Genomic DNA, 26,963 nt, shown 5'->3' with positions numbered 1-26,963 from the left:
TTTAGGGAGGGCTTAGGTTTCTGAGCCTCATCTGATCTGCCTGAGGAAGTGGACACCCCAGATGCCACCAGCACCAGCCTACATATTCTTGTATGCATGATGTCCTGAAAGTGTCCAGAGTCAGTGTCACAGAGAATTGGTGCCATTTTAGCAAATAAAGGAACTGGAACCCTTCTGCATCATGTAATCGGTTGAAATACCTGGACCCACTGGAATCTGCACTAATGGCAGCAAGACTAGTTGCAGAGCACAGCCCCAATGGTACAGAAACCTCCATGGCCAAAGCCAAGTCAAGGATCTTCAGTCTCAATGTGTCGAATGTTAAACTGTCAAATATACAGTGCAGTCAATTTCTAGTCTGAAGATTTGACATCGACCAACCCCCCCCCCCCCCCATTGACCTAACGGGTGCTAAAGGGACTGGTGTAGCAGATACCAGTGCCAAAGTAGTCTGCAAAATCAGATTAGTCTGAAGAGGAAACAAACACTAAAATGGGCTAATCGAAACACTGCAGGTCCTGAAACAAGACCAAGAGGTGAAAAATGCAACTTGTGGAATGTCAGTCAGCTCTCAGCATGCAGAAAGAACTGTAGGGGCAGTGATTATGCTGTATCAAATGGGAGCCTTGACAAAAACTGAAATTATACACTCCCGAGTAGTGCTGAGTGTGGCTCTCAAGAACCTTGCGAGATCGTACCAGTACTGTCAGAGATCTGGAAATAAATCAACTTGAGTAACTTTCTCCAAGGAGAAACTACCTTTTCTGTACAGTGGAGTTGCCCCTTAAATTGGAAGAATCCTGGCACCAAGACCAACTCTATGACAAAAGCCTGGTTCGTTTGGGGAATTAACAAGCTGGAGGTGTACCTACCAGGGAGGTGTGACCAACCTCGGGGTCCTAGCCAGAGAATTTCTCCAATAAAGAATGCTTCACTGCCACTCTTCCTTCTCTGAAGGAGTCAGCACTGATCAGCAAGGATAACCCCCTTTACTACTAGCATAAGTCCTACCACCGAACCAGTTACAAATGGAGCAGTAGCGGCAAAGATAAGGCACTCCCTTGAAAACGTAGACACGTCCAATAACTATTTCAGATCACGCACCAATAAAAATTCAAATAAAATGAAAGATGATGAAGTAGACACTGGTGCTTTCCCACCTACCTGTTAAGCGAGGAACTGTAGACATGGTTAGGAGAAAAGTACAGTTTTGTACCTACCATAAATGTAGATATTCGAGTGTTCACCCTGCTGCAGTCATCGCACTTGGTTTATCCTGCCGTCAGGCGGTCCCGCAGTCGGCCTGAATTCCAAAGTCTTGGTCCAGCGTCGGTTGCTGTTGCTTCTTCTCTGACGTCAGTGCGCCAGAGGTATATACAAGAGGCATCAGGCACCATTTTCTTCAGTTTTTCTTGCCCCAGATGTCAGGTGCCCCCAATAGGTAGGCTATATATATATATATATATATATATATATATATATATATATATATATATAATCTAGATAAAAATAAACCAATACCTTTAGGCACAAGCAAATACACCACAGAGGTTGTATAGGATAGAGTGGTATAGATAAGTTCAGCTAGTTCAGAGGGGATGGAGGGAGGGTAACCTGGACTACAGCAGGGTGAACACTCGAACATCGACATTTATGGTAGGTACAAAACTGTACTATGTTGATCGTGTTACCCTGCTACAGTCATCACACTTGGGTTGAATCCCAAAGCTAAGGATGGGAGGTGGAGTTAAACAGGTTTAGAAGACGCTAGTAGGCACTGCAAAAATGCAGTGGCAAAACCAGCTCAAGTCTTAGAATATAGAGGTAAGTGATAGTGTTTGGTGAAGATGTGCACTGAACTCCAAGTTGCAGCTTCCAGAATATCCTTGGTTGGCACTCCCGAGAAAGGCTGCTGATGTAGCCCTGGTGGAGTGGGACCTAATGTTAGCAGGTACTGGTTTCCCATGATGCGTGTAGCAGAAACGTATGCAATGCCCTATCCATTTAGAAATAATCTGTTTTGAGATGGCTTTTCCTTGTGATCCTGTAGCATAGGCTGCAAAGAGCTAGTCAGTTTTTCTGAAAGCCTTAGTTTTATCCATGTAGTAACATAATTGTCTGTGAATGTCCAGAGAGTGCAGGAGTCTCTCCTTTGTTCTGGGGATTTGGGAAAAAGGTGGGCAAATGAATGGTTTGGTTTAGGGCCACACTGGATACCACCTTTGGCATAAAGGAAGGGTTAGCTCGTAGAGAGACTGTCTTGATGAAAAATGAGGAAAGGCTCCATTGCTATTAGTGCCTGCATCTCTGAGACTCTTCTAGCTGAGGTTATTGCTAGTAGCAGGGCAGTTTTCCATGAAAGAAATTTTAAATCAGCTGAGAAAGCTGGTTCAAAGGGCGGCAGTGTAAGCTTTTCCAGAACAAAGTTGAGATCCCAAGTAGGTGTTGGTGCTCTCCTTGGCAGTCTTATGTTCTTAGCCCCTCTGAGGTACTGTCTTAGGAGGGGATGTGAGAATAAAGAAGGATCAGTGTTGTAATGAGCTGAAATTGCTGAGGCGTGGATCTTAATAGATGAAAAGGAAAGTCCTTTGTGCAACATCTCAGTTAAATATTGTAGAATCTGAGGAATCTCAGAGGTGACCTGTGCCTGACATATAAGGCCATGTCAAACCCTGATTTGATGAATATGCTTCACCTCAAAAAATCTAGATCCCTCAGAACCACAAGGGCGGGAGACTTAAACCTTGACACGGTTATTAATAGAACATGCTGGAGGGACAGATTCATCACCCAGAGACTCCCTATGCTGTGGAACAAAATCCCGGTACATGTGAGGCAGAGCACCTCGCTGGCCTTGTTCAAGAGGAATCTTGACCAATGGATGGGGGATCGCAGATATACCCCAGGGATTACTTCAGTGTCACTGCTTGACAGAGGCACAGCAAAATAATAGGCATAGTTTTATTCAAACTAAAGGGGTGGCGAAAGCCAAATAACTATGGGCTAGGCTTATAAATGCCCTTGGGCAGATAGCCTAGTATGAACCTATGAACCTATGAATGTTTGGATCAAGGGGATTTTGGCCTTTAGCCTGGTTCCAGGCACAAAATCTTTTCCATTTGTCTGAATAGGTTTTCCTGGTGCTGGGTCTCCTGAATGACATCCATAACAGCTTTGGATAGAGGTGTTGGCTGGTTGTTTAGGTAATTTGCCATGCAGCCAGGTTTAAAGTCTTGAGCTGACTGTGTAGAATCTGATTGTCTCGCTGGGTGAGCAGGTGAGGAATTTGTGGTAAAATCCATGGTGGGCCATGTTCCTTAGAACTGAATACCAATGATGGTGTGGCCAGTCTGGTGCAATGAGTATCATTTGTGGCCTCTCTAATCTGACTTTCAGCAGTACCTTTGCTAGAAGAGGCAGTGGAGGAAAGGCATACACTGTTAATGTTTTCCAACTGAATGAGAGGGCGTCCACTTTCCAAGCTTGTGGATGGAATGTCCTTGTGCAAATTTTTTGAAGTTGGTAGTTTTGGGGGTTTGCAAACAGATCTATGTCTGGGCATCCCCATTTTTGAGCTATCATTGCAAATACTTGTGGATCTAGTTTCCACTCATGTGGATCCATGATGTTTCTGCTTAGGTCGTCTGCCAATGTGTTTCTTTCCTGGCAGGAATTGTGCTTGTAATTGAACCTAAGACAGTGCAGTGTTCCACTTGCTTGCCTGCATAGAGGGTAGGAATGTGTGCCCCCTTGCTTATGTACCACATTACTGTGGTATTGTCCGTCTTTATTATTAGTTGTCCTGGGTGTAAGAGGTCCTTGAAAGCTGTTAGGGCATTCTGTACTGCTAGGATTTCTTTTTTATCGATATGCAGATGCCTCTGATCTGTAGTTCATTTGCCCTGAATGCACTGTCCTGCCATGTGTGCTCCCCAGGCATAGCCCAATGCATCTATTGTCATAGTTTGCCTGGCTGTGGGTAAGGTGAAAGGCTGACCCTTGTTGAGGTGGCATGCCTGTGCCCACCATAGAAACTCCTGTTGAAGGCAGGGGATGAGTGGTATTCATTGTTTCCAAGCTGTGGGAAGGCAGGGAATGAGTGGTATCATTGTTTCCAAGCTATGGCTGTGCTGAGTCCATACACTTTTCAGGTACCATTGTAATTTCCTCATATGTAGTTTTGCAAATGGTATTAGTAGTATGCAAGATGCCATGAATCCCAAGGCCTGCAGAAATTTTCTTGCAAGGAGTTGGGTCTTTGTTGCTATTATTTTGAAATATTTTGAGTCAGCTGCTGTTGCTTGTCTGGCATGAGATAAGCCATCTGGGCCATTGTATTCAAACTGGCACCCAGGAATATTATGTTTTGTGAGGGCACTAGTTTTGATTTTTTTGTTTACTGTGTACTCTTGGCAACTTAGAAGGTGTTTGACAAATGCCAGATGCTTTAAAAGAATGTTCTTGCTTTCTGCTTGAATAAGGCAGTCGTCCAGGTATGGGTATATTTGAATTCCTCTTTGTCTGCAGTATGCAATTACTGGTGCCAGGCATTTTGTGCCTGGGCGCAGTAGATAAGCCAAAGGGCAGTGCAGAGAATTGATAATGCGTTGAACCTGCAATGAAGCAGAGGTATCTTCTGCAATTTCATCTGATAGGGACATGCAGGTATGCCTCCTTGAGGTCCAGCGTTACTAGCCAAGCATTCTTGCCCAGCATGGGAAGAAGCTGCTGTAGTGTTAGCATCTTGAATTTTGGTACTTGCAGATAGGTGTTAAGAATTGAAAGATCCAGAATGGGTCTCCATGCTTTGTCCTTTCTTGTGACTAGAAAGAGTACAGTAAAATCCTTGTCCTTGCTCCCGTTTAGATACCTGTTGAATGGCTCTCATGTCCATGAGAGCTGTAATTTGTTTTTGTGCCTCTGCCCATTGATTTGGTGGCAGGTTTGGCATTCCTTATATCCTTGGTAAGGTATGAAAGTGGAATCTGTATCCTTGAGAGACTATGTTTAGGACCCATTTGTCTTTTGTGATGATGCGCCAGTTGTCTGCAAAAAATGCTAATTTTCCTCCCATGGGAGCTGCCAGGAGAGATTTGCTTGGTAGTTTGAGGATTTAGTCATTGTTTGTCTCCTGCTAGCTTGGGGCCTGTCTTCTCCTCCTTTCTGGGTAGCAGTACCCTATTGGCGAGGTTTGTAAGGGCCTTGTGACTGACCTCTGCCCCTTGGGCGTCTGTATTTGCCCCTCTGTGATCCGTCAGAAGCTGGAAAGGACCATTTTTTTGTTGGCCAATTTCTGCTGAAACAAGGTGGTTGTACCTGCATAAAATCCTTGACCGTCTGCATAGACTTTGCCTTATCCTCCATTTTCTTTAAAACCTCTTCTGCTTCGACACCAAATACATCCTGCTGTAAAGGTGCATCCAATAATTTTGCTTTAACATGATCAGGAAGGGTTTGTTCTTTTAAACCAGCACGTCTACATATGACAGAGCCAGTAACAGCTGCTCTTCAGGAAGCTTCCAACAAATCAAATCCACATTGTAAAGTATGTTTGCCCACCTATTCAGCTGCATGCAACAGATCCTGCATTTCCTTGAATTCAGACTGTTCCGAATGTGTGCTCATTTTTTGTTTTAATTGAGATATTAGGAATTGCTATTTCAGCATGTGAAACTGACAATTTAATGCTCTCATAGCCAGAGTTGCTGAGGTGTATATTTTCTTTCCCCCATCTATCTAGGGCTCTGGAATCCCTTTCAGAGGGCACAGGATTTTTAGCCATAGAAGCTTTCGCTCCCTTAGGACCCTGGGAAATTGTTTCTGGGTCAGCCACAGGGCTTTTATAAAGGAATTTGTGAGAGTCGGGTACTCTGTAGTATCTATCTGGTTTGGCTGGAGCAGGAGGTAGAGAGTCTGGATTTAAACTAGACTCAATTAAACATCATCCACAATATCTAAAACTACTGGACGGATAGCAAGAGGTCTGTGCTGGGGTAATAAAAGGAACTCTGAGCAGTTTCTTAGAATCAGAGTAGTCCTGGCCTTCCCAGTGGAAATGTTCCCTCATGGTATGTAAAGTTTCCCCACAGTAGTAGTCTTCAGGGGGAGATGCTGAGGGAATAGAGTCTTCATAAGGTGGAAAAGTGTAATCCTGTTCCTCAGAAGAATCTGAGGAAATTGAAACCTGGTCAGAGGAAGCATAATCCTCCTCTTGTCTTGGTCTTTTATCAGGGGGGGGGGGATCAGGAGGGGGGGATCAGGAGGGGGATGAGAACCCCTGATTAGGGTAATCAAATTTTCAGCCATCTTAAGCATCTGTTTCTTAGGCATGGGGCCTTGAACTGTAGACTGATGTACAGGTCTTTAGGTTTTAAAGGAGGTTTAAGCTTAGCATAAGATTTAATGGCGAGTGTAGTCTGTCTGAAGACACCTTCTGCAACCGAAGGTGTTTCCACTGCACCGGGGTCTACTTCGGTGTCGGAAGATGGCTGCGTCGGCCTAGTAGACTCCGCTTGACAATCCACAGCTGTCTGGGGTTCTAGTTCTGCGGTAGTTAGGGGCTGCGTAGGCACCTCACTGAAAACCGGAGAATCGGCGACAGGCCCAGCAGAGGCCTTGGAGTCTGGCTTGTTCCTAGGCTGCCTGTCTTTATCCTTGTGTTTTATGTATGCCGGTCGTCGGCTTCTCCGACGGCATGATATAATTAAATTTCATACCAAAGTAATGCCGTGCAAAGTCAAAACAACGTTTGATAGTTCGTTTAGTCAACCTAGCACAAAACATACAACCTGTGACGTCGTGGTCTGGGCCTAGGCAAGGAATACAATAGGAATGGAAGTCCTTATGAGGTATTTGCTTCCCACAAGAAATGCAATTGTTAACTTTTTCTGACATCGGACTGAGGCAAGAAAAAGGTTCCCCAATGGGGTACTTAGCTTTATTGAAGACTTCGGACTGAAATTCGAATCGAAAATCTCAGGTGTTGGCCGACCAGCACTTGCTGCTTCTGGCACCGCGCAGCAAGAAAGACTGGAGAAAATGGCGTTAGATGCCTCTTATATACCCCTGGCGCACTGACATCAGGGAAGAAGCGACAGCAACAGACGCCGGACCAAAATTTGGAATTTAGGCAGACTGTGGGACTGCCTGACGGCAGGATAACCCAAGTGTGATACAGGGTAACACTATGAACATCGGAGAATTAAAGATCATGCACGAGGAGAAATGCAAACACTTCCAAGCCTATTTTCGTATAATAAATTAAGTTTAAAAATTCGTCTGAATGCTAAAGTGTAAATTAGTCATGTCATTTACCAAACTGTTAATTTAACAAGCTGGCAATTAAATTGTTTCACAAGCATTAACCAAGGCCAATCCACTCAATTATACTGCCCTCCACCAAAAAGACATGCACGTTTCTTTCTACCATAATATTAACTGCATAAATAGGCAAGATGAGTTTACACTTCTGTGTTGAGAATTTTTAAACACTAATTCACCAAGAGTGGCATGGACCTGGTTTTGACGCTCAGAAGGGATAGCTAGCGAGTGGGATGAAATGAAAATGGGAGATGAAAAATAGGGTAAAACTAAAATATTTAAGAATAGGAATTTAAAAGGGGCCAACAAAAGCTTGAAGTACTACAGATTAATGGGAATCTCACATAACAGAAGCAACTGCAGAGTCAAATAGAAAATAAGGAAGTATTTGGATAATATGCATGAGCATAGAAATATTGCCGGTTAAGCACCTTAACACAAACATAGTGCAACTTGGGGAACAAAAAGAAAACTGGTTGTCACCAAACGATCTCTGGTTATTTTTTTCTTGTTAAGGGTTCACCAAGTATTACAAACACCACACATTTTACAAAAATATTTATACACCATAAGAGAAAGCAAAAATTGAAATATTTACGGAAAACTTTGAAAGACTTAATTATGTCTATGTCAACGTTCGAGAAAGACGAGGCTCAACCAGCAGTTGAAATAGAAGAACAAAAATGGTGATGTATAAAATCAATCAGCAGGGAATTCTCCAGGGACCAATAGTATTCCTGTAGCAGTTAGGAGGGAAGTGATTAAGACCTGGAAGGTTTTGTTTAGTAGCATTTTAAAAGGAGGGGAAGCACCACCATCTTTGAAAAAGTTTCATTTTTAAACCACATTTACAAAATGCTTTGTGCTACTCTAGCTAAAAGAATGGCAAAGGTGTTGCCAAAATTAATAATGTGGTTTTGTGGAGGGGAATGCAAACATTTTACAATTACCCAGAGGGAAGCAGGATGTAAGAAAATACCACCATTGTTGGGGTGTCTTGATGCAGAGAAAGCTGGGATTTTACAAGTAAGAAAATGTAAGCATCTGCAGTCTGATACAAGATTCATTATGAGGATTGTATGAAGGATCGGAGACAAGAATTAAAGTGGGTGGGCTCCTCTCTGAGGAGTTCTATTTGAACAGATGAACCAGGGAAAGGTGTCTTTATTTGCTTTACATTTAGAGCCACTGGCCAAGAAAATACAGGACTCAATTCAATGATACAACTGGTATGATGCACAAGAAAAGTTACGTTTATTTCCAGATATATTGTACTTTATAAATCCAGAAGAGGACATTTCAGTGTTGTGGAATATTGAAACAGATTTTAAAGTCTTTTCAAGATAACTAATAATGAACATAATTTATGCTATAGCTTTTGTTTTATGTACTTTCACACAAATTGGTTTAGCAATACCCATATTCACGTGGACATAAGATGTATTCAAGAGCATGTATTAAAAGATATCTGTTACGGCAGCCAAGGATGTGTGTGGGAAAAATGAAACTGGAAGCTCTTACAAGCAGTGATATTTAGTTAGTTTTAAATACAGGCCAGGCACATTTATCGCTGAAAAAGTTGAAGGAATCTCAGAGGAAAAGGCATTCCTCCCACTAGAACAAGGTGGTTTTGATTACCCTACTTGAAGAGATATCCAAGAGCTACACAGTTAAAGCTCACATGCATATACATACAAAACACATTTTGCATACAAAAACACAGAATCTTATGATTCAAAGTGGAAAGAGATGATAAAGTGGGAAGAGTCAAGAAACAAGGAGAGTGGGATTTTGAATGCAGATTCTGGAGAGCCTCACAGATTACATTCATAAACTTGCAGAACATATTCTAAAAACTAAAACACTTCGCCAGGAATGACTGCAAGTAGGGATGTAGAAAACAGGCAAGAAGGGGCAGGAATTTAGTGAAACATGGCAAAGGAACAGAGACATTGGGAACAAATAACTAGAGAGGGGAAGACAATAGAGTGGGATGAGGCCAAGTCTGGAATGCAGGTTAGAGGCCGCCTTGCCTAGAACAAGAACATTGCTGTGAAAAAGGGGTTACTTAATAGTCACATGACATACTGCATGACAGCTCCAAGAATCAAGAGGAAATTAGAAAATAAATTTACAAGGGAACAGGCCACATGCATAGCTCCAAAGTATACAAAGCCCAGCAGTTTTAGGATTTTTGCTTGGAAAAGTGTTTGAATGGGTATTTTTATACCCCAAGCAGACAGCACAGTTGTGTACACTTACTATAAATGTAGATGTTAAGAGTGCCTTCACTGTTGCAGTCATCACTGTAGGGTTCTTCCTGCCAGCAGGCAGTCCTTGGTCCACCAGAATTCCAAAGTCTGGGTCCGGCGTCAGCTGTGCAGTCATCCTCCCTGACGTCAGAGCGCCAGGGGTACAAAGCTCCCAGCCGATGCCATGTTCTCCAGTTTTTCTTGCCCCAGATGTCAGGTGCCCAAAAGTAAAGGCTAAAAGTAAAGTACAACAAACCCCATACCCTGTAGCAAATACACCTCAGAAGAAGAGTGAAGCAGGGAACCACACTAATGAAACAATAAGAGGGGACAGGGGGTGGGTAACCCAGACTGCAGTGAAGACACTCTAACATCTACATTTATGTTAAGTGTACACAACTGTACTATGTTCATAGTGTTTCACTGTTGCAGTCATCACTGTAGGGTTGAATCCCAAAGCAGAGATAAAGGGTGGAGGTTATTGGGGCGGCTAGAAGGCCTTGCAAGACTGCAGAAGCAAAGCCTGCCCTGGACTTAGAATAAAGAGGTAGATTATAGTGCTTAGAGAAATTATGCACTGAACTCCCAAGTTGCAGCTTCCAAAATATCTTTGGTAGATACTCCCCTGAGAAAAGCAGCAGAAGTAGCAGCAGCTCTGGTGGAGTGAGTCCTTATTTTTCCTGGGATTTGCTTTCCATGATGAGAGTAACAAAATCTGATTCCATGAGCAATCCATTTAGAAATGGTCTGTTTTGAAATAGCCTTGCCTTGGGAATTTGCTGCATAAGAAACAAACAGTTGGTTTTCTGATATCCTTGGTTCTGTCCAGGTAAAAACGAAGCTGCCTGTGCACGTCCAAAGAATGCATGATCCTCTCCCCCTTATTTTGTGTATTGGGAAAAAAAGTTGGCAGGTGAATAGTTTGATTTAAAGCCACTTTAGAAACCACTTTAGGCATGAAAGTAGGGTTAGTCCTTAAAGAAACCCTGTCTCGATGAAAAATAATGTAAAGTTCCACAGCCATGAGTACTTGTAACTCAGAGAGTCTCCTGGCTGAAGTCAAAGCCAGTAGGATAGCGGTCTTCCATGATAAATACTTTATATCAGATGTGGCAGCAGGCTCAAAAGGAGGCAGAGTAAATTTTTCCAGAACACAGTTGATGTCCCAAGGCAGGTATGGGTGCTGTCCTAGGGGGCCTTAAATTCTTTGCTCCTCTGAGATATTGTTTCAGACGTGGATGTGAAAAAATTGGGAGGATCTGTATTGTAATGTGCAGAGATAGCTGAGGCATGTATTTTTATGGAGGAAAAGAATAAACCCTTATATAACATGTCTGTCAGGTAATGTAAAATCAATGGAATATTTGGAATGAGAGGATCTGAATCCTGAGCATGCATCCAGGTGCAAAATCTCTTCCATTTACCTTCATAAGATTTTCTAGAGCTAGGCCGCCTGGCTTCAAAGATAACATCCATGACCTGTTTGGAAAGAGTAGGATTAATTATAGACCCTGTATACGCCAAGGCTGAGCATTTTGATACGAGTGCAGAACCTGGCCCTGGTGTTGGGACAAAAGATTTGGAATCGGAGGTAGAATCCAAGGAGGCTCCTAGGACAGATTAATCAAAGTTGAGTACCAAAATTGTCGAGGCCAATTTGGGGCCAGTAAAATCATCTTGGGTTTGTCCGGTTTTATCTTTAATAACACCTGTGGAAGAGGTAGAGGAGGAAAGGCATACCCCGAGAGGTTCCTCCAACTGAATGAGAGAGCATCCACTTTCCATGCTAGTTTGTGATATGTCCTTGTGCAAAAAGTCTGTAACTGGTAGTTGTGGAGAGATGCAAATAGATCTATGTCTGGGCAGCCCCAGGCTTCTGTAATCATCTTGAATAATTGGGTGTCTAGCATCCACTCGTGTGGGTCTGACAGGTTCCTGCTCAGGCTGTCTGCCAGAGTATTTTGTTTCCCTGGCAGGAACTGAGCTTGTAGGCCCACTTTGCAAGCTAGTGCCGTGTTCCATAGAGTCATGGCTAGTCTGCAAAGGGGGTGGGAGTGTGAACTCCCTTGCTTGTTTATGTACCACGAAAAACAGTGCCCAAACGAGTCCAAGGAACAGAAATGAAACGCAATTTATTTAGTACAAGTAAACAAGCGTTTTCGCTCCTAATACAACAGGAGCTTCTTCAGCATAAAAGAGCATAGGCTCAACATATTTTAAAAAGTGACGTGCTGTAGATGTCACACTAATTAAACAATTAAAAATGCAAATAGGCAACTTGTCTCCAAGTAGCTGAGTGTTTTTAAAAAAAGCAATAAAAGGTGCATAATAGATGTACACTAAAGATGTATAAAAACATATATTCAAGTGAACATCAATTTATGTGCAGTTAGATCAAGCAGATAGTAGGACATCTCAACTTTGCTGGGATTAAATGCAAAAATGGGCAGTAATATAAGAAAAAGTTAAATACACACTACCTATCTAACAATCAAGCAGTGTTCTAAATAGAAATGAACTTAGAAGAATTTAACAAGGCAATGGTGTTAAAGTAATACATGTAGCACATAGGCAAATCTATGCCTTAAAATATTAGAAACACTTTGCCCAAAGGGGAGTGTTGCGTTAGTAACCAAAATTTTGATACAAAATGTTGATACAAAAATATTCCCTCCCTTAAACAAGCAGTAAAGGGCAAAAAGCCGCAGTAGTAAAACTACTACGGCTTACCAAAACTAATACATGCAGTCAATTTAATGAACTGTACAAAACCACATTTACCTAAGGTAGCTTCTATACTTTAAAATGGAAGAAATATTACAGTTGTCATTGAGACCCGGGTAAGAGAAGGCATCCAATTGGAGTTGCCACTCTAACTCACGGGTCTCTAAAATTAAGGATTGCGGACCACCCCTAATATCACATTTTACATTATCAATGCCCATAAATTTGAAGCTGTGGCCACAGTTGTTCAAGATATGTTTAGAGAGGGCATTATCACTCCTCTTGTTCTTGATGGCATATAAGTGTTGGTAAATACGGTCCTTGAACCGCCGGTCCGTTTTACCAACATAAAATGCTTGGCAACATTCACAGAGGGCCACATAAACAATAGATTTAGTGTTGCAGTTAATCTTGTGGTTAATGGCGTATTTTCTCTTGCCAATTAAGAGAAAAGAACCTACGTGTAAGTGTGTACACCATTTACAACAACCACAAGTGAATGTCCCCTTATGTCTGACCATAAGGACGGCTGAACTATTTCTCTGCAACATGTCTTTAAGGTTGTGGCCTCTTAAATGTGAATGTCGGGACCATGCCCAGTCTTTCATGTAAGCCAGCATTAGTAATAAAATACCAATTCTTACGGATGATTGAGCACAAACCGTCAGAGTACAAATTAAACGGGGAAATGAACCCAATAGGAAGGTATGACTTAGTGCAAGTGTTGAACCTAGAAACAATGTTATCAGTGGTCATAGTTGAGCTCTCCGAGGAGTTAGGTGGAGAAAAGCCACTTACAACTAAATCAACCTGTTCTTTGGGGGATAACAGTGGTACATAAATACCGTTCAACCGTTTGGTTGAAACTTCACCTACTAGGTCGCAAATGAGCTGTTCAGGGTAGTCGCAAATGAGCTGTTCAGGGTAGCCGCGGTTAGAAAACATGTCGGTTAACAGTGAACATTCTTTCTCAAAGGCATCCCAAGTACTGCACATGCGGGCAGCCCTAACCAGTTGGCCTTTGACAATGGAACGCTTCTGCCTCCAAGGATGGCAACTTGTAAAATGCAGAAAGGAATTGCAATAAGTTGCCTTCCTATAAACAGATGAGCAGTATCTGTTATTAATGTTGTCTTTAACCAACTGGACATCTAAATAGTCAATCTCACAAGTCGAGAAGTGGTAAGTGAACTTTAAAAAGTTTGTCGATGAGTTCATGTATGCAAGTAGGGTAGAGGCGTCATCCTCATTGCCTTTGATTAAGACAAACACGTCGTCAAGGAAGTGGGTGTAGATCTTAGAAAACCCCACAAAAGTTGGATGATTAAACAGGAACTTGTGCTCCCAATACGCGACGAACATGTTAGCAACACTGCTGCCGCATGGGGAACCCATTGCTATACCTTTCTTTTGAAGGTAGTAATGGCCATCAAACATGAAAAAATTGGAAGACAACACTATGTCTAATAAAACTGTGACCAAGTAGATGTCGTTGTTAGGAGCACCACATTCCCGTAACATGAGTTCGATCCATTCAATAGCCTCCTCGTGTGGTATTGATGTATAGAGATCAACCACATCGATGGTCAAAAAGTTGAGGCTGCTGTCGAACTGAACTTCATTAATCAAGTTCAAGAAGGACCATTAGTCCTTACAAATTTGGGGAATTGTTTTCAAGTAGTTGCTGATGATACTATCAATGAGACGGGCACACGGATGCGTGAGGGAGCATCTACCATCCACTAAAGCACGTATAGGCGGATCAGTAAGGCTTTTGTGAATTTTAGGGATCCCGAACATGATAGGTACCCTGGGGTAGGAGATGTCAATAAAGTTGTACGTGTCAATGTTAATCCTACCCTCAAGGTATAGGTCCCTAAAATAACCTTTAATTCTATTATAAGTGCCCATTAACTCATTAAGCGAGGACACCTCATAGGCTGGTGAATCTAATACCTGTGACATTCTAGCAGAGTAATCTATCCTGTTAAAAATGACCAGGCCTCCACCCTTGTCTGGTTTGATAACTCTCACAGCCGAACTACAGATTTTATTCAGGGCCATGAGCTGGTCAAAAGAAATATTTTTACTGTCCCCTTCATCTCTCCCTATTAGATGCAACTGCCTAAAGTCCAGTTCACATGCTTTCTCAAACGTGAACAGGCTAGGGTGTAAGGGAGGGTTAAAGGAACTAGTTAACTTCAAATTATGTACATCCCCAGGTACGTCATTGTTGAAAAAGACATTCAAGTTGAGCTTACGCACAAAAAGTTTTAAGTCCAACAGCGTTTTGGCAAGCCTAAATTTGTAATCAGGTACAAAGTTCAAGCCTTTAGCCAATAGTTCAATTAATTCACCATCAACAATGACATCAGAAAAGTTGTAGATGAAAAAGTCGCCTTTCATGTTGGACAGCACTGACTGAGTTCGCTCAACCTCAGTTGAGTCACCCGGTAAGGTGATGACCAGCTCAAGAGGAGGTTCAATTAATTCAGTTCTTGTTCCTCTGATGGCGGTTGCTGCCCTTCCCTAAAAAAGGCTTTTGATAGTTATTGTTGTGCTTCTTATTAGATGATTTTAGCCTGTTGCTTCTCCTAGGGCCTTGTGCATCTACATCTGCACCCCTATCACTGCCCGGCCCTGTTTCAGTGGTAGCATGTGCAAGCCCCTCCCCACTAGGGTTATCCAAGGCATGCACTTCATTCACCGTGTGGTTGCCAAATCTGTTAGACTTTTTGACCAAGTTTAAATTTAACCGCCATCAGAGAACAAGAACTGGAATTAATTGAACCTCCTCTTGAGCTGGTCATCACCTTACCGGGTGACTCAACTGAGGTTGAGCGAACTCCGTCAGTGCTGTCCAACATGAAAGGCGACTTTTTCATCTACAACTTTTCTGATGTCATTGTTGATGATGAATAAATTGAACTATTGGTTAAAGGCTTGAACTTTGTACCTGATTACAAATTTAGGCTTGCCAAAACGCTGTTGGACTTAAAACTTTTTGTGCGTAAGCTCAACTTGAATGTCTTTTTCAACAATGACGTACCTGGGGATGTACCTAATTTGAAGTTAACTAGTTCCTTTAACCCTCCCTTACACCCTAGCCTGTTCACGTTTGAGAAAGCATGTGAACTGGACTTTAGGCAGTTGCATCTAATAGGGAGAGATGAAGGGGACAGTAAAAATATTTCTTTTGACCAGCTCATGGCCCTGAATAAAATCTGTAGTTCGGCTAAGAGAGTTATCAAACCAGACAAGGGTGGAGGCCTGGTCATTTTTAACAGAATAGATTACTCTGCTAGAATGTCACAGGTATTAGATTCACCAGCCTATGAGGTGTCCTCGCTTAATGAGTTAACGGGCACTTATAATAGAATTAAAGGTTATTTTAGGGACCTATACCTTGAGGGTAGGATTAACATTGACACGTACAACTTTATTGACATCTCCTACCCCAGGGTACCTATCATGTTCGGGATCCCTAAAATTCACAAAAGCCTTACTGATCCGCCTATGCATGCTTTAGTGGATGGTAGATGCTCCCTCACGCATCCGTGTGCCCGTCTCATTGATAGTATCATCAGCAACTATTTGAAAACAATTCCCCAAATTTGTAAGGACTCATGGTCCTTCTTGAACTTGATTAATGAAGTTCAGTTAGACAGCAGCCTCAACTTTTTGACCATCGATGTGGTTGATCTCTATACATCAATACCACACGAGGAGGCTATTGAATGGATCGAACTCATGTTACGGGAATGTGGTGCTCCTAACGACATCTACTTGGTCACAGTTTTATTAGACATAGTGTTGTCTTCCAATTTTTTCATGTTTGATGGCCATTACTACCTTCAAAAGAAAGGTATAGCAATGGGTTCCCCATGCGGCAGCAGTGTTGCTAACATGTTCGTCGCGTATTGGGAGCACAAGTTCCTGTTTAATCATCCAACTTTTGTGGGGTTTTCTAAGATCTACACCCGCTTCCTTGACGACGTGTTTGTCTTATTCAATGGCAATGAGGATGACGCCTCTACCCTACTTGCATACATGAACTCATCGACAAACTTTTTAAAGTTCACTTACCACTTCTCGACTTGTGAGATTGACTATTTAGATGTCCAGTTGGTTAAAGACAACATTAATAACAGATGCTGCTCATCTGTTTATAGGAAGGCAACTTATTGCAATTCCTTTCTGCATTTTACAAGTTGCCATCCTTGGAGGCAGAAGCGTTCCATTGTCAAAGGCCAACTGGTTAGGGCTGCCCGCATGTGCAGTACTTGGGATGCCTTTGAGAAAGAATGTTCACTGTTAACAGACATGTTTTCTAACCGCGGCTACCCTGAACAGCTCATTTGCGACCTAGTAGGTGAAGTTTCAACCAAACGGTATTTATGTACCACTGTTATCCCCCAAAGAACAGGTTGATTTAGTTGCAAGTGGCTTTTCTCCACCTAACTCCTCAGACAGCTCAACTATGACCACTGATAACATTGTTTCTAGGTTCAACACTTGCACTAGGTTCAACACTTGCACTAAGTCATACCTTCCTATTGGGTTCATTTCCCCGTTTAATTTGTACTCTGACGGTTTGTGCTCAATCATCCGTAAGAATTGGTATTTTATTACTAATGCTGGCTTACATGAAAGACTGGGCATGGTCCCGACATTCACATTTAAGAGGCCACAACCTTAAAGACATGTTGCAGAGAAATAGTTCAGCCGACCTTATGGTCAGACATAAGGGGACATTCACTTGTGGTTGTTGTAAATGGTGTACACACTTACACGTAGGTTCTTCTCTTAATTGGCAAGAGAAAATACGCCATTAACCACAAGATTAACTGCAACACTAAATCTATTGTTTATGTGGCCCTCTGTGAATGTTGCCAAGCATTTTATGTTGGTAAAACGGACCGGCGGTTCAAGAACCGTATTTACCAACACTTATATGCCATCAAGAACAAGAGGAGTGATAATGCCCTCTCTAAACATATCTTGAACAACTGTGGCCACAGCTTCAAATTTATGGGCATTGATAATGTAAAATGTGATATTAGGGGTGGTCCGCAATCCCTAATTTTAGAGACCCGTGAGTTAGAGTGGCAACTCCAATTGGTTGCCTTCTCTTACCCGGGTCTCAATGACAACTGTAATATTTCTTCCATTTTAAAGTATAGAAGCTACCTTAGGTAAATGTGGTTTTGTACAGTTCATTAAATTGACTGCATGTGTTAGTTTTGGTAAGCCGTAGTAGTTTTACTACTGCGGCTTTTTGCCCTTTACTGGTTGTTTAAGGGAGGGAATATTTTTGTATCAACATTTTGTATCAAAATTTTGGTTACTAACGCAACACTCCCCTTTGGGCAAAGTGTTTCTAATATTTTAAGGCATAGATTTGCCTATGTGCTACATGTATTACTTTAACACCATTGCCTTGTTAAATTCTTCTAAGTTCATTTCTGTTTAGAACACTGCTTTATTGTTAGATAGGTAGTGTGTATTTAACTTTTTCTTATATTACTGCCCATTTTTGCATTTAATCCCAGCAAAGTTGAGATGTCCTACTATCTGCTTGATCTAACTGCACATAAATTGATGTTCACTTGAATATATGTTTTTATACATCTTTAGTGTATATCTATTATGCACCTTTTATTGCTGTTTTTAAAAAACACTCAGCTACTTGGAGACAAGTTGCCTATTTGCATTTTTAATTGTTTAATTAGTGTGACATCTACAGCACGTCACTTTTTAAAATATGTTGAGCCCGTGCTCTTTTATGCTGAAGAAGCTCCTGTTGTATTAGGAGCGAAAACGCTTGTTTACTTGTACTAAATAAATTGAGTTTCATTTCTGTTCCTTGGACTCGTTTGGGCACTGTTTTTCGTTTTACCAGTTTTAGTTCTTCCCAGTTGTTTATGTACCGCATAACTGTGGTGTTGTCTGTCCGTATCAGTAGTTGCCCTGGCTGTAGAAGATCCCTGAAAGCCAAGAGGGCATTCTGCACAGCTAACATCTCTTTAAAATTGATATGTAGGTGCTTCTGATCCTCTGTCCAAAAACCTTGCAGGCCTTTCCCCTGCAAGTGGGCTCTCCATACGTAATCCGAGGCATCCGTGGTTAACACTTGGTAGGCTGGAGGTAGATTGAAGGCTTTCCCTTTGTTTTGAAGACATGCCATGGCCCACCAATGGAATTCCTTTTGCAGGCAAGGCAAGACAGCAATCTGAGTCTAGACTGACAATGCTGGGACCATACGCTTTTTAGGAACCATTGTAGCTTTCTCATATGCAGTCTTGCATATGGTATGAGAAGGATGCAGGAGGCCATGTAACCCAAAGCCTGCAGGAATTTCCTTGCAGTTAGCCGAGACATTAACGCCAGGGTTTTGAAAGTTGAAGCCAGCTGAAGTTGTTTTTCGGATGTCAGGAATGCCATCTGGGTTGTGTTTAAAAGAGCACCCAGGAAAGTTATCTGTTGTGTGGGTGTCAAATTTGATTTTATGTTCACAGTGAATCCTGGGTACTAGAGTAGATTTTGAAGAAATTCCAGGTGCTGGAGTAAGACATCCTTGCTGTCTGCTTGAATAAGGCAGTCGTCCAGATGAGGGTAAATTTGAATTCCCTTGAGTCTGCAGTAAGCTACTACTAGTGCCAGTCACTTGAAGACCCTGGGCGCAGTAGACAAGCCAAAGGGCAGCGCAGAGAATTTGTAGTTTCGAGCCTGCCTTGAACCAGAGGCATCTTATGCACTCCTGTCCGACTGGAATGTGTAGGTAAGCCTCCTTTAAATCCAATGTCACCATCCATGCATTTTTGCTCAACATTGGCAGAGGCTGCTGCAGAGTAAGCATCTTGAACTTTGGTATCTCCAGGAAAGTATTTAAGACCGACAGATCCAAGATGGGTCTCCAAGAATTTTGTCTTCTGGGAACTAGAAAGAGTCTTGAGTAAAAGCCTTGCCCAGTCTCTGATTGTGGAACCGGTTCTATGGTCTTCATAGCCATGAGGGATCCCACCTGGTTTAATGCCTCTGCCCATTGGTTTTTTGGTAGGTCTGGCCATCCATTTGGTCTTGGCAAGGTATAAAGTGGAATTTGTAACCTCTTGAAACTACATCCAGAACCCACTTGTCTTGGGTTATGCAAGTCCAATTTCGGTGAAAAAGAGTTTTCCTCCTAGAAGGGCTTCCAGGAGAGAGGTTCCTGGAGCCATGTAGGGGGAGTCATTGAGCCTGTTTCCTATAAGATTGAGGTCTGTCCTCTCCACCCCTGGGGGTTGAAGCACTACACTGTCTAGGTCTATAAGAGGTCTGTGCTTGGGCCCTCCCTCTGGGGCACCTATATCTACCCCTCTGAGGCCTGTCCGAGCTGGGAAAGGACCAATTTTTAGTTGGCCAATTTCTGCTAAATCTTGGGGGCTGAACTTGTAAGAAATCCTTAACAGTTTGCATGGATTTTGCCTCATCCTCCATTTTCTTTATCACCTCTTCAGCCTTAGACCCAAACAAAACATTATGTTGAACAGGAGCATCCAGTAACTTTGCTTTCACTTGATCAGGCAAATTTTGTTCCTTTAACCAAGCATGCCTTCTAATGACCGTGCCAGTGGCAGCCGCCCTGCATGAGGCCTCCAAAGCATCAAAACCACAGTGTAAGGTACGTTTCCCTACCTGCTCAGTAGCAATGCATCAAATCATGTAATTCCTTATTATCTGCACATGCAGAAATGGAAACTAGCTTTTGTTTCATGACAGACAGAAGAAACTGCTGATATTTTAGCATATGGAATTGACAATTTAAAGCCCTAATGGATAAAGAAGCAGAAGTGTACACTTTTTTTTGCCCCATCTCTCCAAAGCTCTAGAATCCTCATCTGATAGAATAGGGTTCTTAGCAGTGGCGGCCTTAACACCCTTAGGACCCTGAGAAATGGTTTCTGGATCAGCAGTAGGATTTTTATAAAGAAACTGGTGGGAGTCAGGGACTCTTAATATCTATCAGGCTTTGCAGGGGCTGGAGGAAAGGAGTCAGGAGTTAAATTAGCCTCAGAAAAAGACATAATCCACAATATCCAAAATAGGAGGAATAGCCAGGTGTCTGTGTTGGGGAAGAAGGAAATCCCTAAGCCTTCTCTTAGATTCAGAGTACTCCTGTCCTTCCCAGTGAAAATGTTCCCTCTTGTCATGTAAAGTTTCCCCAAAGGAAAAATCCTCAGGGGGAGAAGCTGAAGGAAAGGATTCCTCAGCATCAGAATCCTCAAAGAGGGAAAGTATAATCTTGTTCAGAGGAAGACACTGAAGAGATAGATGCGTGATCAGAGGAATCCTAGTCCAATTCTTGTCTTGGCCTTTTGTCTGGAGGGGGATGTGAACCCCTAATCATAGTTAGTAAGTCCTCCGCCATTTTAAGCATTTGTTTTTGAGATTTAGGCCCTGGATCGGAGGAGGCCTGGGCTTGAGTCTGTTTTAGAAGGAGTCTTTGCCTTTATCTGAAGCTGCGTAGGCCTGAAAACCCCCTCGGAAGCCGGTACCTGCACAGCGGCTCCGGACCCATCTGAGGGAGCATTATCCAAAGGTCAAAGGCCTAGTTGGCTCCTCATGGGAGTCAAGTTTCAGCAAGCGGTTCTGTAATGGCAGACGACAGGGGCTGCGAAAGCACCTCACTGACGGCTGAACCTGCAGCTGGCTCTGCTTGTAAACCACAGTCTGATTTGGACCTCGGAGGCCTGTCCTTATCCTTGCGCCTTTTGTGAACTCCGGTAGTCGGAAGCGTGTCCCAATGATATATTGTAATTAAATCGCCTGACAAAGTAATGAAAAGCAAAATCGTATCTCCACTAAATTAGTACGTTGATTAAATCTAGCACAAAACCCGACAACTAGCTACGTTGTAAACCATAGTCTGATTTGGACCTCGGAGGCCTGTCCTTATCCTTGCGCCTTTTGTGAACTCCGGTAGTCGGAAGCGTGTCCCAATGATATATTGTAATTAAATCGCCTGACAAAGTAATGAAAAGCAAAATCGTATCTCCACTAAATTAGTACGTTGATTAAATCTAGCACAAAACCCGACAACTAGCTACGTTGTGGTCAGGGCCTAGACAAGGAATACAATAAGAGTGGAAATCCTTATGAGGTATTTGCTTCCCACATGAAATACAATTATTAACTTTTTCTGACATTGGACTGGAGCAAGAAAGAAGTCAGTCAGTCTTTGGAATGAAGCACGAAAAATATCAGGAGTCAGCCAACCGGCACTTGCGAACTGCTTCCACCGCACAGCAAGAAAGACTGGAGAACATGGCGTCAGCTGGGAGCTTTGTACCCCTGGCCCTTTGACGTCAGGGAGGATGACTGCACAGCCGATGCCGGACCCAGACTTTGGGATTCTGGCAGACTGAGGGCTGCCTGCCGGCAGGAAGAACCCTACAATGATGACTGCAACAGTGAAACACTAACATCTGAAATAATTTTTCCTGTAGCAGATAAAACAAACTGAAGTGTGATTGGGAAGACAGTAACTGGGAACACGTTTGTCTGGAAGTATGAGTGGGCAGATTTTAAAAAATACTTACAAATACTGTCAGAAATACAGGCTGTAACAAAGGAAAGTATTCTTTTGAGCTGGGACACAGATCTGAATTCCTATACACAGTATGGCCTCAAGGTCAATTCTATTGGCTGCCACATAAAGCAATGTCATGATAAAATGAAAATCAAAATCTAAGCCAACTGTATTTGAAGTATTGAATATTGTAAAGAGAAATGGAAATGGGATCTTTAAAAGAGGGAAGGCACAAATTACATAGAAATTGAATTTGCTGGAATACATGCAAGATAATATTCAGAAAGAGTGAAGTTTGAGAAGGCAGTAACCGAGCAATTTATCTGCAGTTAGACTAAATGAGAATTATAAAGAAAACAAAACTTAATAAAACAAAAAGTGCCAACATACTTTCTTTCCTAATGTGTGTGTTAAGTGACGAGACAAAGGTCCAGCAGGAGCAGTGCTTCCCCCCACACTGAAAAAGGTGCCAAGTACCTATACAATGGAGGGAAGACAGACTAGGCCCCAAAGACATGACAGGGTAGGAAAGGGGAGAGGGCACTGCAACAGAAAAAGCTAACAAAATTTGAAGAACGGAATAATTAAAGACACTGGCTAACGAACTGAAAATAGTCCCAACTGCACTTCTCTGTGCAGGAAACAGACACACCTTAGTTCTGTAATAGCTGAAGCTCAGAGGAGATATTGTCCTAAAGGTAATAATGAGATCTGATTAATTCAACGAGGACTATGGGTAGGAAGGAGCTAAAGCTTGTGAAGAGCACTGCAGTCACTAGAAGATGCCAATGCCACCAGTATGACTGTTCCAGTGTCAGGACCAGAGAAAATCTAGTAGCATAAAATACACACTGTAGAGAAAAGGATACATTAGAGAGAGGTGACAGTTCATATAAGATGCATCAAACAGTTGTCCTAACAAATACTACAAAAAGCAATGGACAGTTTTCCTTTGTTGCCAAAGTTGCACCAAGTTTGTGTTACAGCTTCTTAACTGGCAAGATTTCTAAGCTCATGCACATTATCCAAATACTCCCTTATTTTCCATTTGAGACTCTGCAGTTGCTTCTGTTCTGTGAGATTCCCATTAAAGCTGTAGTATTTCAAGCTTCTGTTGGCCCCTTTAAATTCCTATTCTTAAATATTTTAGTTTTACCCTAGTTTTCATCTCCCATTTTCATTTCATCCCACTCGCTAGCTATCCCTTCTGAGTGTCAACCAGGTCCATGCCACTCTTGATGAATTAGCGTTTAAAAATTCTGAACATGGAAGTGTAAACTCGTCTTGCCTACTTATGCAGTTATGGTAGAAAGAAGCATGCATGTCTTTTTGGTGGAGAGCAGTATAATTGAGTGGATTAGCCTTGGTTAATGCTTGTGAAATTTAATTGCCAGTTTGTTAAATTAACAGTTTGGGAAAAAATTGAGAGCTTGTTTGGTAAATGACATGACTAAGTTACTTTAGCATTCAGACGAATTTTTAAACTTTAGTTAAGTAAGTTTTCAAATTCAAGAACCACTAAACACAGCCAAGAACAAAAATGCAAACAAAACACCAACTTGGCAAAGAGTCCAGTCTTAGAAATGACAGTTGCAATGGGATGTTGAAAAGATTTAATATAAAATACTTTCGTCCATACAAATAGGACTTCAACAAATAGGACTTCATCAGAACTACTGCCCATTGTTTTACACTTACAAACTTTCATGAGTGGGAAAACGATTAGTCTTCCAATTAGAATTAAAATGCCAACCATAAAGATATAAATGCAGCACTACACAAATGTGTCCAAGCAAAAATAAAGTGTTGGAAACAAATCTCAACACACTAAAAATCTTCCGAAAAAATTAACAAAATTGAATGGATCACCATCCAAAACAAATTGTGGACATTAAATTGAGGCACCATAACTAAATTGAGGCACCATAACTAAACTTATCACGGTAATAATGCAAACGTAAATGGAAATGTGAAAAAACAATACATTGGGTCAAAGAATGCTGCTGGTCTGGTCTGGTACTAAGTGCAAAACAAGTACTATACAATGACTAAAGGGGTCAGTTTGCACCAGTTCCACAGGTTTCACAACTTCAACGCCCTCAGTTGTAGTGCACTCCAAATAGTGTGCGCATCATTTAGGCCAGGTTTGTCACTAGGGTTTAACTACAGTGGTCACAGTACTTCAAGGGCCACCAATAGAATTATGGGCCGCCTCCTCCAAAAGGAAAATAAAACCTCTTCCTACACATGAGAAGTTCTGTCTATATAGCGCATGGTCTTCATTCTAATTTACATCGCAGATGCATTCATATAGTCGTCTTCTATGGAGTGAACGCTCAGTCTTAACATAAAATGAACAATCACCACAAAAGGCCAAATACACTAGTCCAAAGTTGCTACAATTAAAACTCCCATTAATACGAAAGGTGAACCTTACACATTAGGCAAACAATCTCTCACCTCCATAAATATAGCTATATTGTTTGAAGGCACCACAATTTCTGGTGCCCTTATTGGGCCCACTAACAGCTGGGCTAAACTTTGGTGCTTCTTCCATTTTCTCCTTTAAATTAATGCACTTTTAAAGGTAAAACTGGCATTCCCAACATTTCCCTTAATGTGGGGTCTCCGTCAAAGATTTTCCAATTAGCTTTAACTAAATTCACAATGCTGGAACTTTGAGAGTACTTTAATGAGTTACTAAAATTCACCTCAACATTATTTTTCAATCTGTGTCACAATCTCTGGATGGGAAGGAATCTAGACTTCCTACCAATTTTAATTTTTTGGATTAACTTCAAGCCAAGGGAGTAACCTTTTTCACACAAGCATAGACTTCAAAAACCAATCACTAAATCTGCATTATCCAAAACTACCATGGCTAAATGCACCCATATGCCCTTCAACCAGACTACTTTTTGCTTAACTACTGGAATAGGTGGGTTTATGATATAGCTTGGTCTTAAAATTTTTTCAGTACTGACATTTTTCCAACAAAACATCCAAATAACTGTTTGCGAGGGATAAATTCTATATTAAAGACAAGAAGTGCTGGCATTAAAAAAAAAAACAATGGTCAATTCTGCCTCACCCCCCCCCCCCCTTCCAAACAAAATGTCCAAAAATCTGAAGTAAGCAATATGGTTAGTAGCGTGGGCACAGGAGAAAACGTCTTTGCTCCCAGCACTACAATGTCTGCAGGGCACATGCGGCGTCCACTGCAACGCCACTAACCTGTTTACAGTACTCACCCTCGAAAAATACATACTCAGAATATCATCCACAAAAAAAAATAAATAAATAAAATAAAAAAAAAATAAAAATCACATTTTGCCACTAGTCTCACTTTGGATGAAAATTCATTAAACTGCACCCACAAAATAAATTCATTAAACCGCACCCACAAAAATGATTTTTCACATCTACAGTAACCAAATACTACTAGTCATCATGGTAATACTTATCTGATAATGTCTTAAGAGTCCCATGAATCTTAAGATGTAATGAAAGTGCAGCTAACCAAAAACTGGAACTGGAAGTGAAGCAAAAGAACCTCTTCCAAAATTGGTTTTAAACGTTTTAATCCACTGTAAAACACAGTAAGCCACGCAAAAAAATACACAATTGTGTATTTTTTTGCGTGGCTTACTGTGTTTTACAGTGGATTAAAACGTTTAAAACCAATTTTGGAAGAGGTTCTTTTGCTTCACTTCCAGTTCCAGTTTTTGGTTGGTTGGTGATTTGTGGTGGTTGGCAGACACCGGTTTGGCATATTTTTTTTGGAAAGTGCAGCTAAGCCTTTACATACTGATAAACCTATAAAGCCAAAGGATGGATGGGTCATGAGCCTGCAGCTGCTACAATGGGATGCAATGGCAGATCATAAATATGTTTGTGTACTTTGTACCAAATATGTATAGTAGTCCTAACCAGATGATCCACTTTAAGAAAATAATTCCAACTCTCAATCCTGCCTTCCAAAAGTAAATCATTCAAGAAGGCAATTTTTCTGTATGCCACACGAATACTGTTCTTAGAGATTCTGCTGTATTGTTAGTTCAAACTGAACATCTTACTCAAGTAATTAATGCTGTGCACGACTACCATTCCCCCACCTTTGTCTGGTTTCATGACATGCATCATGCTTACTAATGATATCATGCAACAGAACCACTTCATCATGGGTTAAATTGCATTTCCATTTGTAATGCGTATTGGCATACCATTTGTAAATATCATTAGTATACATTTTTCTCAAATAAATTAGTTTTTTAATCCTCCAATTAAATATGATTATATACCCCACTTATCAGTACCCCCATCAGAAAACACCTCAGGTTTAGCTTTCTAACAATGTGACAAATAATTTCCCCAGTGTCCAACTTGGTAGCAGGTATGAACGCAAAACCTTTTATCTTAAATATTGAGGTTACTGTAAATATTTTAAAGCCTTGCAAACTACATACAATTCCGTTGTGAGAATACACAAAATCAACAATTGTGGTAAGGCATGGAGTGAGCCTAACAAGATGACCCTATGTTTTCAGTCCCTGCCTTGCCTTTTGTCTCCTTTTCCTGTGAGGACTCTACATTAAATTCCTGATCGCAAGTCGGCCCCTTCTGCCAAGCTAACCTCTGGGACCTCCTCAGTGACGAGCAAGGGTGGTCTGAAAAGGCTCCCTTCATCATGATCATAACTTAGGTCTCCATCTTCATTATTATAGCTCACAATGTTACCTAAACCAACTGGTCTTAGGATAAGCAGAATCACTGGAGTATTTTCTTTCACCCCTTTCGGCTTCTCATCTTTGCAATACCAACTATTCTAGCCACATGTTTAAACAGTGTAATTAAAATAATCACGAATCTTGTTTTAACCCGATGTCAATCTCATGAATTTCATGGTTTTCCCCATCAACAAAGGTTTATAAGGGTGAAACAATGGGCAATAGTTCTAGTTCAATGGGCAATGGTTAGTTCTGATGAAGTTCTATTCTTAGTTAAGCGCTTTCATCCATACAAATCAGTATTTATTTTCAAGATTCTATTAAATATTTTCAACATACTGTTGCAACCGTTTCAAAGGCTGGCCACTT

This window comes from Protopterus annectens, chromosome 11.part0 (assembly GCF_019279795.1).
Source record: "Protopterus annectens isolate FY-2018-M chromosome 11.part0, PAN1.0, whole genome shotgun sequence".
In the NCBI taxonomy this organism is placed as follows: Eukaryota; Metazoa; Chordata; order Ceratodontiformes; family Protopteridae; genus Protopterus; species Protopterus annectens.
Note: the sequence above shows the minus strand (reverse complement) of the source record.